The sequence below is a fragment of the Nycticebus coucang genome, chromosome 13 (assembly GCF_027406575.1).
Source record: "Nycticebus coucang isolate mNycCou1 chromosome 13, mNycCou1.pri, whole genome shotgun sequence".
Taxonomy (NCBI): domain Eukaryota; kingdom Metazoa; phylum Chordata; class Mammalia; order Primates; family Lorisidae; genus Nycticebus; species Nycticebus coucang.
In genome coordinates, this window is record NC_069792.1 from 16,330,184 (window position 1) to 16,351,153 (window position 20,970).

Below are 20,970 nucleotides of genomic sequence, written 5' to 3' on the forward strand. Positions count from 1 at the left end.
CAAGCCAAAAAAAATTACAATTTTCTCAACATGGCCTGGGCATTATCATTGCCTTTTTTTTCTTTTTTTAATCATGACCATTCTTTTACTCAATTTGTTTCCTCGATTTTAGAATTCATTCAGAATGAATTCCTTCCCCCCCAGGGAAGTTGTGTCAATTTTAACATCTCTAACATGTAGGTATATAAAGAAAAAAAATCAGATTTACTGGAGAGGCTTTAAAAAGAACTACATTAGGTCATTTGAGAAAGCCGAAAGTGTTAATTCATTCTATGGACAATCAATAACCAGTGAGACATAGGAAAGGTAGTTTACATCTGATGAATAACATATATTGAAAGAGTCCCCTGTAGAACCTGGGATACAAATTGGTGTCACAGTATCTTTGCTTATTTGAGGTGATGGTTCAAGTACATTTGATTTTTAAATTATGACTCATGTTCATTCAAAAGTTTCTAAAGTGTTCAGCAGGAAACAGTTTTCAATAGTCATGTAAACATTTAATTGTGAAACCAGTATCACTATATAGTAAAAAAATTAAATTTACTTACAATATTATTATACTTTAAAACTTAGGCAAGTCTTTCTTACATTGCTGTTTGAGTGAAAACTGGTACAGGCTTTCTAGAAGGTAATTCATCAATGTTTATCAAAACACTTAAAACTGTACCTAACACTTTGGCCATATTATCTCTAGGAATTAATCTTCAGGAAACAATCATGGATGAGCATGAAGGTTTAGCTATGAATATTTAAATCACAGCACTGTTTATAACAGTATATAATTGTAAACATTCTAAATATCCAACAACAAATCCTGACTGGTTGACTGACTTTAAAAATAGAAATATGGACTATTCACAATCATTTAAAGTGAATGCTGTAAACATAAATGTTCAAACTGTTTTCTAATTGATTATAAATTAACTCGTGGGCAGGTTTAACTCTTTTACATTTGTTGTAAAAAAAAAAAAAAGTGTTCAATATGTAAATCCAGAGACAGAAAGTATATATGGGTTGCCAGGGACTGGGGAAGGAGGAGTAGAGAGTGATTGCTAATGGGTACAAAGTTTCTTTTTGAGGGGTGGTGCCTGTGGCTCAACAGAGTAGGGCACCGGCCCCATATGCCAGAGGTGGTGAGTTCAAACCCAGCCCAGGCCAAAAAAAAAAAAAAAACACACACACACAAAGTTTCTTTTTGAGGTAATGAAAGAGTTCTGGCATTAGTAGTGAAGGTTGAACAACTTTGTGAATATACTAAGCGCCTGCGGCTCAGTGAGTAGGGCGCTGGCCCCATATACGGAGGGTGGTGGGTTCAAGCCCAGCCCCGGCCAAACTGCAACAAAAAAAATAGCCAGGCATGTGGCGGGCACCTACGGTCCCAGCTGCTTGGGAGGCTGAGGCAAGAGAATCGCGTAAGCCCAAGAGTTAGAGGTTGCTGTGAGCCGTGTGACGCCACGGCACTCTACCAAGGGCGGTACAGTGAGACTCTATCTCTACAAAAAAAAAAAAAAAAGAAAAGAAAAAAAAAAACTACTGAAATATACATCATAAAAGGGTGATTTTTATGGCATGCAAATTATTTCCTAACAATATGCACATTCAAACATCTTAGAATTTTAACTCTTTGGGAATCCTACCAAAATAACCTATGTTGCAGGATAAATGTGTTTATACAGGTCTTAAATTAGGATGTCCCTTGGCACTTGCCTGAATGCATGTATCTGAATGTTTTATACATGTGTTACTGATTTACAAAGTCTGGGCTCTAAATTGGTGTCCATCCCAGTTCTAGGAGTGGTAGCATGTATTCAAAATTTGTTCCTTTTGCATGTGGCCAGCCAGTTGTTTAGCACAATTTGTTGAAAAGGATATTTTTTCCTCCATTGAATGGTCTTGGCACCCTTATCAAAAATAAGTTGACCACAGAATATTTCTCAACTCTCAATTCTATGCCACTGACCTACGTCTGTCTGTGCTTCTGCCAACACTACACGATCTTCACTTTTGCTTTGTATAAATTCTGAGATCAGGAAAGGTGAGTCCTACTTGGTTCTACTTTTTTCAAGAATTTTTTTTTGCTATTTTGGGTTCCCCGCAATTCTATATACATTTTCAAATCAGCTTATCAATTTCGATAGAGGTCAGCGGGAATTCTGAAAGGAACTATGCTGCCTCTGTAGATCAGTCTGGGCAGCACCGCCACCTTAATTTTAAGTCTTCCAATCCATAAATAGGATATTTTCCCATTTATTTAGATTTTCAATTTTTTCAACATTTTGTAATTTTCAGAGAATATACACTAGAACATCAAGTATAACGTTGAATCAAGACGCAGACATCCTTATTTTAATTCTGATCTTACTGGGAAAGCAACCATTCTTTCACCAGTAAGCACAATGTTAGCTGTTGAGTTTTTTGGTATATGTCCTTTATCAGGTTAAGGAATTTCCCTTCTATTCCTAATTTTCTTGGTGGTTTTATCATGAAACAGGGTTGGCTTCTGTCAAATGCTTTTTTTACATCTTTTTTTTTAATGGTCATGTGGGTTTGTTTTTAATTCTACAGGTGTCCCAAAAGTCACCCCTAAAGTTGCCATACCCATTTCCCCTATGTATGGCGACTTTAGGGGCGACCTTTGCAATACCCTCTGGTGACACGCCATATTACACCAATTGATTCTCAGATGTTAAGTCAATATCTTTGCCCTTCTGGGATAAATCCTACTTAGTCATGGTGTAGAATTCTTTTTATCTTTTGCTTGAGTAGATTTTCTGGTATTTGTTTTGGATTTTAGTATCCATATTCATAAGAGATATTAGTCTATAGTCTCCATTTCTTCTGAAGCCTTTGTTAGGTTTTGCTATTAGGGTAATACTAGCCTCGTAGTATGAGTTGGAACGAATACTGTTAACATTTGAAACTCTTCTTGATGAATAAAAAATTTTGCCACACAACTAAAATAGAATAAATAATATATTGAAGTTGATGATATGATTTAAAATATCATCTCCAATCCCTCTGCCACAGACACTGCTGGTTGTATAATTATTCCTAAAAGAAGCAAAATTTTATGCAGGTTTCTGGGCAGCAATGTGCCTCAAGGGAGATTGGTTTCAGATTTGAAACCACTAATCAGTCTAAGACAACTGTAAAGGTTCCATCTCTCTTGCCAGAGACTAGTTTAGAAATGGCCATATGAAACAGGTACAAGGGGAAGTCTGCTGGGAAAACCTCTGGAACAGGTTTCTTTATGCTTAAAATGATACAAAAGAAAAAGACATTCCCATTCCCTTCTTCAGGAAGTTGTCGTGTTTCAGGACTTGTGATGTTGGAGTTGGGTTGGATACGTGGTGTTATCAAAGCCACCTTTCAACTACAATGGAATCGACAGTGAGGACAACTCCAACATATTGAAGACAGCAAAACAGAAAGATAAAAGAACACGGGTCGGTGATGGTGATGCTCAGCTGTAGAACTAACCAAACCTGGAGTCATTCAACCTTATCTTCTTGGTAAATCCTACTGTCCAAAAGAACGTGGAGCAAGTTTTTTGCTACCCATAACTAAAAAGTCTCTAGCGGATGTAACCAACTGCGCTCATGCTGGCTCAGGAGGAAGGCTGCACACCTCTTCCCAAATCCCCATTCAGTGGCACTGTATTGGAGCTTCAAATCAACCATGGTAGAACACATACCACAAAAAAGTGGTAAACACCACTAATCAGGGCTATTTTTCTTTCAGCAATCAAGCTGCTAAATACTCAGCACCTACTGGGCAAAACCCTATTTCAAATTTTTCATCAAATCTATATTTTTACAATAAAGTTATAAATTAATAAAATAACATACTGCATATATTCGGGTATTTAATACGATTTTATTTAGGAAAAAAATCTCCACTCCAGGATTTATTTCTATAAAAGGATATTTCATAATGTGAAAAATTACTGACAATATAATTTCTTTAAAAAATTAATTACAAAATATTATGCATAGTAAAAGAAAAAATATATTTAGATAGAAAGACATCAGGATTAGTGAGCTAAACACCAATATGTTCACAATGTCATCTCTGATGGTAAGACTACAAATGATTCTTACATTTTTGCCTGTTCTTTCCCTTAATTTTTTCTCTTAATCATGAACATGCATTAACCTAGTAATAAAGAAAATTACAATTCATGCTTTTAAAAGGAAGAAATTTGGTATTTTTTTTTTGTCCATGAGTGTAAGAAAACACTATTATTTTTTTCTTTCGATTGTAACTGGGAAGAATTTATATAACCCTTTGCAAGTAGAAAAAGTTAGCCCCAGTTTCTAAATTGGGTGATTCTTTGTTGCTATTTATAGTACAAAATTATAAACCTGTTTTCTGACCACCTCAAGAAGATTTAGGCATGAACTAAATTACAATATATATTATAAGAAAAGTGCTGAACTCTTCACACATAATTGCTTTGAAGATAAAATCTGAGCCAAGATCGCTCCTGTTTTGAAATGTGCATGTGATTTGATTCATGAAATTTCATCAGCTCTGCTCCTTAAGAGGATGGACTGAAGTCAAGGAGCACTGGACCGTGAGTCAGAAGATTTGGTTTCTGATTTTAGAGCTACACTCTATTAGCCATGTAAACTCTGGCAAGCAGCAATTCTCTCTGAACTTAAATCTTTTCATTTGTTAAATGGAGCTAATAATACCTATCCATTCCTTCTCACAGAATGAGATAAAGTAGATGAAAAACTATCAAACGAAAGATGGTATTATGTGTCACTACTGCATTACGTAAACATTTTACATCTCGTAATGACTGTACTTTGTTCCACTTTGATAGAAAGACAACTTTATAACCAGCAATGTATGATGCCAGTTTCCCTGGTAACAAGTTAATTTGCTTACTGCTTTGAAGATCTTTCCATCAAAACCAAAAAAAGTTTAAAAAAATCATTTTTCTTTATTGCTTCACTGTTTTCAATTTAGATTTAAAAAAAAATACAAGGATGGTCTCACCACAGTACTGTGACCACAACATGACAGCGGATGAGGAGAGAAAGGTACAGATCAATTTCAATAACATTGCAGCAAAAGCTGCAGTACAGTATTAGAAAGTAGAATCATCACAAGAATAATATATCCTAACCAAGTGAGAGTAAAAATTATCCTAGGTTTCTAAGCGTAAGTCAATATTACAACAGCTACTAAAGTAATTTACTATATTCATAGATCAAAGGTGAACAACCGCAAACATCTCAATGGATGCCCCCAAAGGCATTTGAATAAAACAAACAACTTATCGCCAAATAAATAGTTCCTAAAAAAGTGAAGAGGGAAAAAGGCAAAATCAATCTTATCTGCAAGTGATGCATTATTTGCAGGTGATTATTAAATAAACAAGAGAAGATACAGAAAAACTATCGGAAACAAGAAATTCAGTACATAGCTGATTTACAAAATTAAAAATCAATAGTTTGCCAATACATAATTAGTTGGAAAACACAGTGAGAGAAAATATTCCATTGATAATTGCAACCAAATAAAAGTACATCCAGTGTAAACAACAAAAATTGTAAAAGACTCCATGAAGCAAGTTTTTTTTTTTTTGAGACAGAGTCTCACTATGTCGCCCTTCGTAGAGGGTCGTAGCGTCTCAGCTCACAGCAACCTCAAACTCTTGGGCTTAAGCGATTCTCTTGCCTCAGCCTCCCAAGTAGCTGAGACTACAGGCACCTGCCACAGCACCCGGCCATTTTTTGGTTGTAGATGTCATTGTTGTTTGGCAGGCCTGGGCTGTATTCGAACCCACCAGCCCTGGTGTATGTGGTCGGCTCCCTAGACGGTGAGCAACAGATGCCGAGCCACTGTGAAGAAAGTTTTAATCTTTGCTGAAAGAGAAGATTGAAAGAGGACAACTGGTCATTAGTAGCAATAATGACAGGAGGAGGATGAGAGCAGCTTTATTAGTCAGGCTCCAGCAGGAAACTGGTGACAAAGGCCACGGGATAACTGCAGAGAAACTCATGAAGGACTGTTTACTGAGATCGGGGCGCGATGAGATCAGCCAGGGCTGGCAAGAAGCTGTTATTGCTGTTACTACTGGACCCTAAGGAGAACTCCCCCTGTGGGAGGGAGTACGAAAAGCGGTGATAAGAAGTGTGGCCTTAGAGAGACAAACACAGCCCGCTAGTGCGGGAGGCTGGGAAATATACCCTAACCTCTCTGTCCTGCACCCATCTGTCTCCAGCCAGGCCTGCCACTGGGCCAAATCCAAGCAGAAGCCAGAGGGCAAGCGCAGCTGGGCGACACTCCGAAGAGGTCAGCCTCTGTAGGCGGAGAGAGAGATGAGATAGGGGAGGATATGTGTGTGTGTGTGTATATATATATATATATGTGTGTGTATATATGTGTGTGTATATGTGTGTGTGTATATATATGTGTATGTGTGTGTATATGTGTGTGTACGTGTGTGTATGTGTGTGTGTATATGTGTGTATGTGCGTGTATATGTGTGTGTGTGTATCTCCTATTCTTCTAGAATAAACATACATGGCAAGATCAGGTTGGGGAAAAATGAGAACAGTCCTATCAAATAGTAAAATAAATTATTAAGCTATTAATTAAAAGTTTGATACTAACACACTAATATACGCATCAACGAAACAATAGAAAGTCCAGGAATAGATCAAAATATGTGTAAGAATTTCACAGGTGACAGAGGTGGTATTTTGAACAAATTAGGAAAAGATCCATTGTTTAATAAATTAAGGGGAAACTGGCTAGTAAGTATGAGGGGGAAAAAGCTAGATTCCTGTCCTACTCCTTAAAGTACAATAAATTCCAGATGGAGGAAAGATAAAAACATGAGGAACAACCCGTGGAAGCAGAATCATAAAGAATACTGTAAACTGTAGAAGAACACAGGAATGTATTTATTATCTCGAAGCGGAGAAGATATTATTTTAAGCATGACATAGAACTAGAAGCCTTAAAAGGAAAAAAACCCAACACATTTAACTGAATAAAGCTGCTACACACAAACAATCACCATAAAAAAGTGAGAAGAGGAGGGCGGCGCCTGGGGCTCAAAGGGGTAGGGCGCGGGCCCCATATGCCGGAGGTGGCGGGTTCAAACCCAGCCCCGGCCAAAAACTGCAAAAAAAAAAAGTGAGAAGAGGAGGGACGGCAGGGGGATGGATGACAGGAGGTTGCTTGGTGGGTACAATGTACATTGTCACAGGGATGCACCGAGGGCCCTGACTTCACCACAATGCAATGTTGATATGTAACAAAACTGCACTTACAGCCCCATGAATATGTATAAATAAAAAATAAATGGGAAAAATGTAAAAAGATAAGATTTTAATTGAATTTTATTTCCCTAATACTATAATATTATTTTTGCCATGTAGTAAGAAAATAATTCCAGGCACATTGTAAGAATACAAATGTCCTAAATAAAAAAGTATACACAACATCACTTATAATTAAACAGACACAAAACAAACCTAATGAGTCACCTTTCTACTTTCACCTAAATTGGCAAAGATGACATAGCTTGAGAATACCTCAGCACCTGTGAGATTGTGGCGGTGATACAAAGAAAGAAACAACAGATCCTCCCATTCTTCACACACTCCCCGGCCAACTCAGGAACGGAACAGATCAGGATAAATTTTCAAATGAACCCACATTTCTGGACTATCCCTATTCTCACTATCCAGTTCTCAGCAACTGAACAGATTTGGATAATAACCAGATTCTTCACTATGTGAACTCACTGTAATAATTCAAGAGAAGAAAGTGTGGACAAGGGAAGCACTGTTAAAGGTTATACAGAGTTTTGTAGTGAGAATGTAAATTGGTGTTAACCTCCCTAGAGATATCAAAATTGTAAATGCACATAGCTTTTCTAGAAATGCATAACCACAGATACACTACCACGGGTATGTAAATACATATATAGTATATAGAGAGAGAGTCTGACAATTAAGTTAGTGAACCATCCTAGGAAAAGTCAGGGCATAGCTTCCCAGGGGGCTGACTTCAACCTGAGCACAGTGATATTCAGCAACCAGGTACCTGGCACTTTTTCTAGGAGGAGTTCACAAACTTAATCATATGACCTCATATGCACAAGATATTTACTGCAGCACTGTTTGTCACTGCTATAAGAAAACAAAACAAACTGTTAACCTGAATATCTTGATCAGTAAGGACCTGATTAAATTACAGGACATTCATCCAGTGAAACCCTTAAGACCCTGCTTTTTTCAAATGATCGGTACCCACTGGGAAAAGACCAACTAGCGAATCTTTAGACTAGGAACCAAAATGTAATTGTAAATACTGAAAAAAGTAGTTGATTTTCAAGGCTTTGACTTAAAAAATAAACCAAACTATAAAAACAAGTTTAAATTTAATTTATAATTTCAACTATATGCAGATTCTTAGAATAAAATATCAATTGTTGACTTTTTTTATTGTAATATTTTCAACAAAATTGTATAATAGCACTAAAAGATGTCCTTCATGTTTTCTCTCATGTGAGACAATCACAAAGACATTTTTGCAAAAATACTGAAAAGTTCTATCCTTTTTTCCTAAGGGCCTCTCTTTAATCATTTCATAGTCAAATCAGTCTTCAATTATACCCTCATCGTAAAGCATCCATTGTCCTCATCGATGACACCCACTATGTCATCATCCTTGAACATTTTCGCTTCTTCACTTGTCATCCTGTCATCAGTTCTTTAATATCATACTCAATAACTTCATAAAGGCCTGCATACTTTGCAAGAGAATGCAATTTCAGTTTGCAACTGATTTTGTCTTTTATTAAAATTATTAACGAAAGGGCTGGTGCAGCGGTTTATGCCTATAATCCTAGCCCTCTGGGAGGCATAGGTAGGAGGATCCCTTGAGCTCAGTAGTTCCAGAGCAGGCTGAGAAAGAGAAAAACTTGTCTCTACTAAAAATAGAAAAATTAGCCAGGCACTGTTGTGGGTGCCTGCAGTCCCAGCTACATGGGAGGCTGAGGCAGGACAATCTGTTGAACTCAGGAGTTTGAGGTTGGTGTGAGCTAGTCTGATGCCATGGCACTCTAGCCTGGGCAACACAGTAAGACTCTGTCTCGAAATAAAATTTGTTAATGAAAGAATCAGGAGCAACATTTGAGGGGGAAGTAATTTTAAAAGCGGTGCTTTCATTACTGAAAATTTTTTTGTACTGAAGACCTTTGCTTACGTAACCAACCTACTATTAAGGTTGACTTGAAAAATAAACCAACACCAAAACAAGTACCAAGCAGTTGTTAAACAAGAATGACATATCTTGGGCAGCGCCTGTGGCTCAGTGGGTAGGGTGGCAGCTCCATATATCAAGGGTGGCGGTTTCAAACATGGCCGCAGCCAAACTGCAACAAAAAATAGCCAGGCATTGTGATGGGCACCTGTAGTCCCAGCTACGTGGGAGGCTGAGGCAAGAGAATCGCCTAAGCCCAGGAGTTTGAGGTTGCTGTGAGCTCTGACGCCATAGCACTCTACCGAGGACGATAAAGTGAAACTATCTCTTAAAAAAAAAAAAAAAGAATGACATGTCTGTCACACTGTTATAAAGACATTCAAGATGTATTTATATAATACGTATAGTATTATTCCATTTGCTTGAAAAAGATTTTCATATTTATACATATGTAATCATACCAAGATATGTCTTTATCTTTAAACAAATTTTTAGAAAAGCATTAAAAAATTCTAAACATTGCTTAACTCTGGGGAATTGGTAAGAAGATGTTCTCTTTAACTGCATTTTATTTTATTTAAATTTTTGTTGTTGTTGAGACAGAGTCTTACTCGGTCACCCTCGGTAGAGTACCGTGGCGTCCTAGCTCATAGCAACCTCAAATTCTCGGGCTCAAGTGATGGATCTTTTTGCCTCAGCCTCTCAAGTAGCTGTTACTTGCTACAATGCTGAGCTATTTTTTTAAGAGATGGGGTCTCACTCTTGTTCTGGCTGGTCTTAAACTCCTGAGCTCAAACAATCCACCTACCTCGGCTTCCCAGAGTGCTAGGATTACAGGCCACCTCACCTGGCCTTTTAACTGCATTTTATATCCTTCTGAATTATTTAATTTCACCAAAAGGAGATAAAAATACAACATTTACAATGTTTACGACAATATTTATTATAATATATTTACAGTAATAATGATGAAAATAATGATATAAATACGTTTTAAATGAAGTACATAGTAATGATAAATAGTCTATGATTCTAGGCTCCAAGAGTGTAAACTAAGCCCTAACTTGTAATAGGCATTAAATTTAGAAATCTCAAATAGTAATTAAGCCATTTCAAAAGTCATTCTTTTTTCTCCTCAAAAGACATTCTTATGCAACACTCAATTACCCTAACAGTTTTTCAAAACTAATCACTTCAGACAGAAAATTTGCCCCGTTATATTTTGGAGATAAATGGGATCTAGTTTTTGATACCAAGTTATAAAATTTGAAATTTAAGAAATAGGCAAAAGATAAGCAAAAGTAATTCAGAATTACGACACAAAAATATCTGTCACTAAAATAATTTTAAGTATTCTAAAACTTTTTTTTTGGCCGGGGCTGGGTTTGAACCTGCCACCTCCGGCATATGGGACTGGTGCCCTACTCCTTGAGCCACAGGCGCCGCCCTCATTCTAAAACTTTTGTATTTAAAAAAGGATGTGTTCAATTCGTGCTTAAGTTTCAGTAAAAGTTAAAAACAATACATCAGTCCCAGAATTCTCAAAAATGTACAACTGGGTCCCCAATAGCTTTTCATGGAGTCCAAGAGATAAAATTATACATTGTTAAAAGGCCCATTCAAAGCACAAGACAGAATAATGCATTTTAATGCAATAAAGCAAAAAAAAAAACTTCATTGATATAGTTTCAGATTCCACCTTGCAAGTAACCTTTACAAAAACTACGACTTCCTGAGTTTTGGTGCCATATCACAGAACATTCACAATTACACAAAAAGGCTTCTAAAGTATTCCTCCCTCTTCCTACTACATCTGAGTGGAGCCACATTTTCTTCACATCTTTTTTGGCCAAAGTCACACATTGGAACAAGTTTGATACAGAACCTATATTATAATCCAACTGTCTTCTATTAAGACAGTTACCATCAGACCTGGAAATGTAAAAAACGCCATTCTCATGTGTCACTTTGGAAAACATAGGGGTTTTTGTTTTTAATTTTAATTCCTGGGCTCATGTGATCCTCTTGCCTCAGCCTCCCAAGTAGCTGGGACTACAAGCACTGATCACAACTCCCAGCTAGTTTTTCCATTTTTAGTAGAGACGGGGTCTCACTCTTGCTCAGGCTGGTCTTGAACTCCTGAGCTCAAGCAATTCACCCACCTCAGCCTCCCAAAGTGCTAGCATTACAGGCACGAACCACTGCACCCAGCTTTTAAATTTAATTTTAAAAATGTTATTATGCTAACGTGTAATTGATATTATTTTAAAATGAATATTCATATTTTTCTCTTAATTTTAATTGCTACTATAATAAATACCAATACATAAAAGCACCTAAACAAAAGCTGTGTGGAATTCTCAGTAATCTTTAGAGCAGAAAGGAGTCTTGAAGCAAAGTCAGAGTTACGACCACAGTTTCTTCCATAGACGAAAAGGCAAACAGGTGAAGGAAGTTTGCTTACGACTAGGACAAATGATCATGCAGGAAGTGAAACATTACAGATGTCAAATTTGTTTTCGATAGAATTCAATGGTTTTTAAAGACAAAATGAGAAAAATGAATTTAAAGTCTTTTATATTAACCCACATGCTGACATTGCCTGTGCTCTTCACTTCTTCCTGTGGCGCTGAGTCACCATCTGTTATCATTTCCCGTTAACCTAAAGAACTTACTTTAGTATGCCTTGTAAGGTAGATTTGCTAGGATAAATGTAATCTTTGAATAAGAGTGTGTTTATTTCACCTTCATTTCTGAAAGATAGTTTTGCTAAATGTAGAATTTTTCATAGACAATTTTGCCACTATCTTTGGCTTCCATTGACTCTGATGAGAAAATATCCATCCATCACAACAATGCTTTCTTCCCCGTGTGCTACTTTTAAGATACTCTCTTTGTCTTGCAACAGTTCCACTCTGCTGTCTAGGCTTGTCTGTATTAATCCTAGCGAGGTTCATTGACCTTTTGGATGTTTAATGTTTTCTTAATCAAGTTTGAAAAGTTTTCCAAAAGGCTATTTCTCTGCATCTTTCTCCTTTTGGGACTCTCATTACACTTACATTGTATACTTGATGTTTTACACAGACCTCTGAAGCTATATTCATTTTTTTGTTGTTGTTGTTGTTGCTTCTTTTATTTCAGAATGTTGGGGGCATACGTTTTGTTTATATTATTTTTGTTATAGATTGAGCCAAAGTTATATATGTAAGTGTGCCCTTCACCCAGACAACGTGCACTGTACCTGGGGGGTATGAATTTACTCATTCCCTCCTCCCTCCTTACCCATGTGATTTTGTGTTCATTCTTCTTTAATCCTTTTTTCTTTTTTCTCTTTTTAGATTGAATAATTTCTATTGGCCTGTCATCAAGTTCACTGATTCATTTCACTATCATATCAAATCTGCTGTTGAGTCCTCTAGTGAATTTTTCATTTCAGGCATTATATTCTTCAACTCTAGAATTTCCACTGGATTTATAAACATTGGAATAAATTTAATTACTGAAAAATTGCAAAGGCAGTATAGTTAGCCCCTGCATATGTTTCCATAATGTCAATATTTTCCTCTACTGCTAGTATCTTATATAATCATGTTATACTTAAAAACCACACACACACATACATATACAAACACAAATACATGTGTACGGACATGTACATATTCATGTTTATATATACATACATTAATACAGACATAATAATGTAAATAGCTTATGTAACTATGGAACATCCATAAAAAAACAAGACATTTCCATCAGTCTAACACCATAAACTAAAATAAAGACTTCATTGAGATTTCAGCAGTTTTTCTACTAATGTCCTTGTTCTGCTCCAGGGCCCAATATAGGATGTGACGTTGCATTTAGTCGTCACATCTCTTTGATCTCCTCTGAGCTATAATTATTTCTCAATTTTTCCTTATTTTTCATGAATTTGACAGTTTAAAGAGTACTGGTCAGGTCTGTTACAGAATGACCCTGGTTTGGGTTTATGCTGTGTTCTCATAATTAGACTGAGGTTTGGAGAAAGAACACTATTGCGCTGCAATGCCCTCTCATCGTATCATATCAAGACAATGTTTTTTATGGTTTTAATTTTTAAAAATAATTCCTACATCCTGATTGAGAAACTACATTTGTTGACTTATTATTGTTATATTTTCCTGTAATTATTTAAACATAGTTTCCATCAGTTCTCTTAACACATTTATAATAGTTGAAGTCTTTATTAAATCCAACAGTCGAGGACATTTCAGAGACAATTTCTACTGACTCATTTTTTCCTGTGCATGAATCACACTTTGTTTCTTTACACACCTTGTCATTTTGTTGTTACACCTAGAGATTTTAGGTAATGTGGCAACTGAGTTCTGAACCTTTTTCCCTTTTAAAGGTACTATTGTCACTTTTGTTTGTTTGGTTTAGTATCATGCCTAGTGTAAATATGTGAAATCTGTCTCCTCTGTGATTATGTTATCACTGATATCTCTGCTCAGTTTTTTGTTTTGTACGGTTTTAATACTTAGTTTTATTTTTAAACCTGCATCTCAAGGATTGACCCATTGAATCATTTAGTAGTCACTCTGAGATTAGACAGAGATTGTGTTCAAACATCTCAAGACAGTAAGGCTTCCATCTCTGCTGCTGAATATGTGAATGGGTAGAGGAGCACACTCTAAGTTCAGTTTGAGACCAGCCTGGGCAACACAGCAAGACCCCACCTCCACAAAAAAATCAGTCAGGCATGGTGACATGTACATGTAGTCTCAGCTATTTGGGAGCTTGAGGCAGGAGGATCACTTGAGCCCAGGAGTTTGAGGTTGCAGTGAGCTATGATCATGCCACTGCACTCTAGACTGGGCAACAAAGTGAGACTCTGACTCAAAAAAAGAAAAAAAGTCAGTCTGTTTCCAAGTGTGCCCTGAGTTTAACTTTCCATAAGGCCTTTTCAAGTCTCCTGGGGCTTCATAGTCAGCCAAAAGTATGTGTATACTTTATGCCTTTCTAAGGTCTTTCTTGAGCATGTGCAGACTCATCTAGAAATATGCCTACCCCAAACACTACCAAAACTTCAAGGTATTTGAGCTGAGCACTAGCCCTCTTTTGCACCTTTGGACATTTAGATCCACAAATAACGCCAATGTGAATCGCCCACACTTCCAAGAGCTGAAACCCCTACAGATTGAGGGGTCCTTATAGCCTGCTTATCACTGGTAGAATCTCCATGCCAACTGAGCTGGGGCAGAGAGGGGGTGGGGGACTGTGAGTAGCCTTAAGTTAGAATACCACCAATTCCCATTGTTCTTGGGGCCAACTCTCCAAGTTCAACAGTATAACATATTTCAAAGTTTCACTCTCTTTCAAGTGCTGAAATGTTACTTTAGATAAGTAATGCACAAATACAAACTCTATAAAAATGTTTGTATTGGCTCGGCGCCTGTGGCTGAAGTGGCTAAGGCGCCAGCCACATATACCTGAGCTGGCGGGTTCGAATCCAGCCCAGCCCGCCAAACAATAATGATGGCAGCAACCAAAAAATAGCCAGGCATTGTGGCGGGCGCCTGTAGTCCCACCTATTTGGGAGGAGGAGGCAGAGAATCGCTTGAGCCCAGGAGTTAGAGGTTGCTGTGAGCTGTGATGCCACAGCACTCTACCCAGGGCAACAGCTTGAGGCTCTGTCTCAAAAAAAAAAAAAAAAAAAAAATGTGTGTATTGTTTGGACCAATAATTCCACTTTTATAAAAACCATTCTTAAGGAGATCATCCAAAATATGGAGAAAACTGTGACTAGCATGTTTGTACAATTTCTTTCTTTTTTTTTTTTTTTCTTCTGTGCAACCCACTTCAGTGCCAGCAGCCTATAGACACAGAGGGCAGGCAATGGTTTAGGGCCACAGTCTGCTCTGGCATGGGGCACTATGAGAGACCCAGGTTGGAACGGGCCTACCATAAATCCAAACCCATGCATGCACAATGCTATTTCTAACAGTATGTAATTTAAAGGAATGTAAGTATTCCACAAAGCTGGATATTAGTGAAACTATAGTACACACATCTGAGAAATTGCATAATCCTTAAAAGTTGAAACCACAAAATGACTCCACTATAAACTTCCTCATAATTCTCCCCTTTGACAGACGTTGCCTAGACTAACTTATTCAAGTTGTGGCAGACGACCAGTTGTCCCCTGAAGTCTATCTCACATTCTCCCTGAACATATAAACCAGACAGTTGGGCTCCACTTCCCCAGACTCCTTCACAATTAGGCAGAACCACACAACTAAGTTCTCACTAAGACAACGTGAGCAAAAGAGAGCACAACTTCCTCTTCTCCTCCTCAATGGTAAGCTGTCCTGAATTTCCTCTTTCCCCTCCCTGCCACAGGCTTACGTGTAAATTGGTAGCAACTCAAAGACAACCATGACAAGTGGATCTCTGTATTACTTCATGGAGAATTGCTTCACCAGCCCAGACACATTTCCACGCTATTAAATGATAGCAAAATAAAATGTTACTTTACTATAAAGACCAAGAAGCTTACAAACCTGTATTTTAAAAAAGTATTCCATCCCGCAAAGCTATAAAATGGTTAGTAGTATCTGAAAATATGTACATAAACACAGGAAATAAAATAATATTGTTATGGGAATAGGATTATAAATAATTATTCTTAACCAAACTTTCAGTGACATTATTTGAAATTACTTTGACAATTTTCAAAGTTGAAATTGTTGATTTAAACAACTGAGGCTGCAATTCTTAAAACAGAGTGAAAAAGTTTCAGAAGAGACTTAAGAAATTTCCATTCCATTTACTCCATAATGGTATAAAACATAGATTCTCTGGCCAAGGTTCCACATCCAAGATACTTGATCTGCAATCAGCCATCTGTGTGCTTTAATAAGTAAAGAATTACGTACTTATGTCCCAAAAGGGCACCAGCTAGAAGTTTTAACCAACTAAGACTAGCTCCACACAACTAAGTAACCCTTTTTCTACTTTTTAAAAAATCTTTTTATCTTTTGTATTTGTATTTTTTAGAGAAAACAATGTCTCAATGCAAAGAGATATGGGAACCAGATCTAAAAAACTTTGTGAATTTCCTCATCTAGCAGCTTCCTGCAACCTAAAAAACTAGAAAAGGATGAGAGGGGTCCCATTTATGAGAAGCATAACTTCTCCTAAAACAACAATTTAAGGTTAAAGTTCCTTCCTCCCAAAACCAAGAAACTAAAATAGCCCAAGCCAAAGAAAGCAAAATAAAGTTTAAAACTCTGCTGTCTTCTCATATTTGAAACTATATAATCCCTCCCGAAATACAGCCAATTTACACAGTATCTTGATATTTCCAAGGCTCCAAATAAAATCTAAGGTTTGAAGAGAGGAAAATGTGCGTAACCCATTAACATATTACTCCTACAAATTTGGCTACTTGTAGGGAAAAAAGAGTGCTGCCCCTGACTCTCTAATAATATGTACCAGAAAATATCTATTTCTGGAGCTGTGCTGTGCCACTTTTGTTACAGAATTCCTGGAATGGTTCTAATCAGCACTGAAATGTACCCTCAGAGTAAAATACACTAGATTTTGAAGACTTGGTATCTAAAAACTAAAATATATCTTAAATATCTTTGTAATTTTCATTACATCTTAAATGAATAGTTTTAAGTATAGCGGGCTACATAAACTATCTTAAACTTAATTTCACCTGTTTCATTTTACCTTTTTAAAAGTAGCTATAAGAAATTACATATATGGCTCACTTTATATTTCTACTAGACATTAGTGGTGTCATATCTGAATGAGCAGATCCAATTCCTAACAACCAAATAGTATAACCATTTCCCTTTGGTTACAAACAGGGTGTAACCTGGGGCTATGTCCCATAGGCTACTAAAGATAAGGGCTGCCTACAGTCATCTGGTTACTCAACAACAAGGTCCAACTAATTAGAATGACTAAGGCCCCAGAAGACATCTCCAGTCCTTTAAGCCCCTCACTCTGACCAGGCCGTCCATCAACAGTATGAGAATCTGAATACTAGGCCACTTCAAAGAGCTCTCTGGAAATCTCTTGCCATTGTTCCAACAATCAATACTGGCCATATTAAGATGACATGTGATACTTTAAAACAGAAATCACTGCAGGACACAGCTCTGAGAGGATGGGGCGGCAACATGGCAAGAGGGAAAAGGAGGGAGCCTGGACAGAGCGGACAGCTGGACTCCAGCAGGCCTGGATCACTGACAGAATTGGATAAGGTTTGATGCACTTTCTGCATGTGTCAAATATCTACTTTGTGTGACGTACTGAGCTTAACAAAACTAAGTGAACAATGTCGCCTCTTAAGAAGCACATAGTCTAATCAAACACACTGAAGTGAGAACAGATCAGTGGACAAGGTAAACTGTGTTAAGAGCTAATCCTGGGCTGAAACCTTACAGACTGACATCAGAGTTGTATAATAAAGTCAGATAAATCAGCAGACAAAAAGCTGAGGATATGTGAATCCAGGAAGCAAAACAAAGTTATAGACAAAAGGGAACCCCAGTGTTACAGGGATATGATGATTTCAAAAACCCTTTGAAATGTTATATACATTTCTGCATGAGCTTTCCTCCCCGCCCCACACCATTTGGGAGGGGTGTGTGAAAAGATTCAAAACATTAACAGGTTCTCTGAGGCAGTCATCTCCAATTTTTCAATGCATTTATTTATAAAATTCGAATCTTTCTTTTTTGTTGTTCAGAAGAAAAAAATTCTCATCTTCTATTATTTATTTATTTAGAGACAGAGTCGCACTTTGTTGTCCTCAGTAGAGTGCCACGGTGTCATAGCTCATAGCAACCTCAAACTCTTGGACTCAAGTGATCCTCTTGCTCAGCATCCCAAGTAGCTAGGACTACAGGCACCTGCCACAATGCCCAGCTAATTTTAGAGACAGGGTCTCCCTCTTCCTCAGGCTAGTCTCAAACTCCTGAGCTCAAATGTAGAGGATGCCAAGAGCCAGACGACCTCTGAGCAAGACGATTTGCAGCTGCGTGGCGGACCCTTGGATGATTCCTCCGCAGGTGCTCCTTGCTGAGAAAGCCCAGCCCATGGCGCTCCTTAGGCAAGAGGTCATTATCTAATACTCCCCTCACCTGTCTTGTGCTGTCTCAATAAAAGGCAACTGCAGAGGTTGCCTGCAGCTATCCTGCAAGCAAGGTTAGCCCACCTCCTGCAAGCTTGTACTTCTAATCCGTGTCACACCTGGTTCCTTCCTGCGGCGATCAAGTCCAGGGCCATAGGGGCCACTAGGGGATGCGACATCTGGCGTAGTCGGCAGGATTCAGCAAGACACAACAGGACACCAGGGACGTGGACCAAATGGGAAAGTGACACTCGGAAGTAACTGAGGCCTTTGGTAGACAGCAAGAGGAAGTCCAAAGGGAAACTCCACTCAAGGCAAGTGGGACCTTGCTCAGAATAAGTGAGCAAAGACATTTAGAGAAAACAATGGGTAACTTCCTGTTTGGGGAGTCGTGAAATTAGAAACTGAGGAAGAAAGCGATGTTCAAACAGAATTTGAAAGAGAGGAGAATAGTGAGGTTCAAAGGGAAGCTGGACCTAAGGAGAACTGGGAATCAAGAGCATATGATACAGACACAAATAAGCAAGGAATTACCTCTATGGCCACTATGGCTGCTCAGATCAGACAATTGGAAGACCGGGTAAATAGTCTCACAGTCAGAAATGCTGACTTAGAACACCCAATATTGCCCTCAGCACCTCCTTATGTAGATGAACCGCCTGTGACTTCTGTTACGAAGGCTGTGTTAGAAAGGCATAAAACTCGTGACTTTAAGTGGGAAGACACTTTGGGGCTTTTTCCGGTTACGGTCACTGATATTCCTCCCGATGAGCAACACCCTTAAGGGGGCCAACGTTTTGATCACCATATAATCACCGGTTATGAAAGGTTTGAAACAGGCCGTAGCACAGTATGGTAGCAATCCCCGTTTTCTAGAGGTCTGTTACAGGGACTTGCACAAGAGCAGCGGCTCATTTCTTATGACTGGGACATGATAGTCAGAACTGTTCTTGAGTCTGGACAGTATTTACAGTTCAAAACCTGATGGAAGGAGGAGGCTGACCTGATCAGTCACCAAAACCAGCAGAGAGGAGTCCCTATAACATCAGAACAGCTCGCTGGGTCTGGTCAGTGGCTGGGGATTCCCAATCAACTTCAGTAGGATGACATGGCCATAGTCCAGACAAGGCTGTGTTGTCTTAGGACCTGGGAAAAGGTTCAGGCTCCTGGAGATATCTCTAAATCTTTTACTAAGATACTGCAGTCGGAATAAAAAAAAAAATACTGCAGTCGGGGAGTGAACCCTATAAGGACTTTCTAGCCCAACTAAAAACTGCAGTGGATAAGGCCGTTGCCCAGCTGGAGCTCAGAGACTTGCTATTCTAAACTTTAGCATTTGAGAATGCTAACTCTGAGTGTCAAAAAGGCTTGTGACCTTTGAGAGCACCATGTGCTGATATAGGAACGGAATTCCACAAGGCTAATTTGCTTGCTGCCACTTTAAAAGAAAGGGTCAGTTCATACTGTCCTAAATGTCATAACTGCGGAAAATTCGGACATAGGAAAAACTCTCAATTTTCTGAGTCTCAGTAATGATGGAAAGAGCTGTAGAACGCCATTGGACATCTCTCATTCATCCACCATCCTCTCCAATACAACAACCTATTTTTTATAGAAAACCTGACATGTCAGAGTGGAAGCCTGGTTACGTACTGCATTGGGGTCAAGGTTTTGCCTGTGTTATTACAGAACACCAAGAGAAGGAGTGGTTATCAGCCCGCTGGATTAAGCCTCAACACAAGCAGGACACCTTGCCAGCACCTTAACAAATTTGTTTTCACTAACTTTTCTTTTATTCACAGGGTTTTTGGAGGCTAGGTAATTTCATAATAGAGAAACCCTGGATCAATCTCCTCCGTGGGAACTCTAGCTGCCTCTCCCATATCACCATCCATCTTCAGCAGGAAGCAGTTAAGAGCGGTCAGCGTCCTATTTCCCTGAGAGGCAGTTGGAGCTTCTATGCAGAGTGGGAAGATTGATACAGGATTTCATTATTTTGGGCTGAATAACAAGCCCCAGGTTAAGATTCGTATGCATCTTCTAAACTTTGAAGGGTATGACAACAAAGACCTCGAACAGCAGGCTTGGAGGTAATGGTCATAGTGGTATCGGCTAAGGTAAGAGAATTTCACTTGTTGGATTTACAGTTGTTTCAGTTGAGCACTTGATCTTTACTTAAAGTTATACTGCTCTTTGGAAAGGGTCTGAGTCCGATTCAGCCCTTTCCCCATCTAACGTAACTTTGGGTGGTGGTAAATACTTCCCAGGGAAGCGTCATGAGCCCTATGGGTCAGCCCGTAGCACGTAGTTGGGTGGTGATTAGCACAAAGGGGACATGTTTTCCCCCATGCCTAGTTTAGCTAAAATAGTTTCCCTTACGCCGGGATTAGTTCCGTTGGTGTAATTCTGTGTTATACTTATATGCCCTTTTGTTTCTTTTACTTAGCAGGAAGGAAAGCTCCTCAGAGAGGAGAACAGCTGAAATAACCAACGACAGATTTTCTCCCTTGCCTGTCCAGAAATGTCTTTAATACACTAGAGGGGGGAAATGTGGAGGACGCCAAGAGCCAGACAACCTCTGAGCAAGATGATTTGCAGCTGCG

General features: G+C 38.4%; 1 protein-coding gene and 1 non-coding gene across 6 annotated transcripts in view; both read right to left on the reverse strand.

Annotated features, from left to right (window-relative positions):
• PDE7A (phosphodiesterase 7A) overlaps nt 1–20,970 on the reverse strand; it is a 125,733-nt gene that overhangs the window by 77,716 nt on the left and 27,047 nt on the right. The gene's annotated exons all lie outside the window — the stretch shown is intronic.
• LOC128564154 (small nucleolar RNA SNORA42/SNORA80 family) lies at nt 15,063–15,200 on the reverse strand. The gene has a single exon (XR_008374024.1). It is a non-coding gene; the product is annotated as a small nucleolar RNA SNORA42/SNORA80 family (small nucleolar RNA).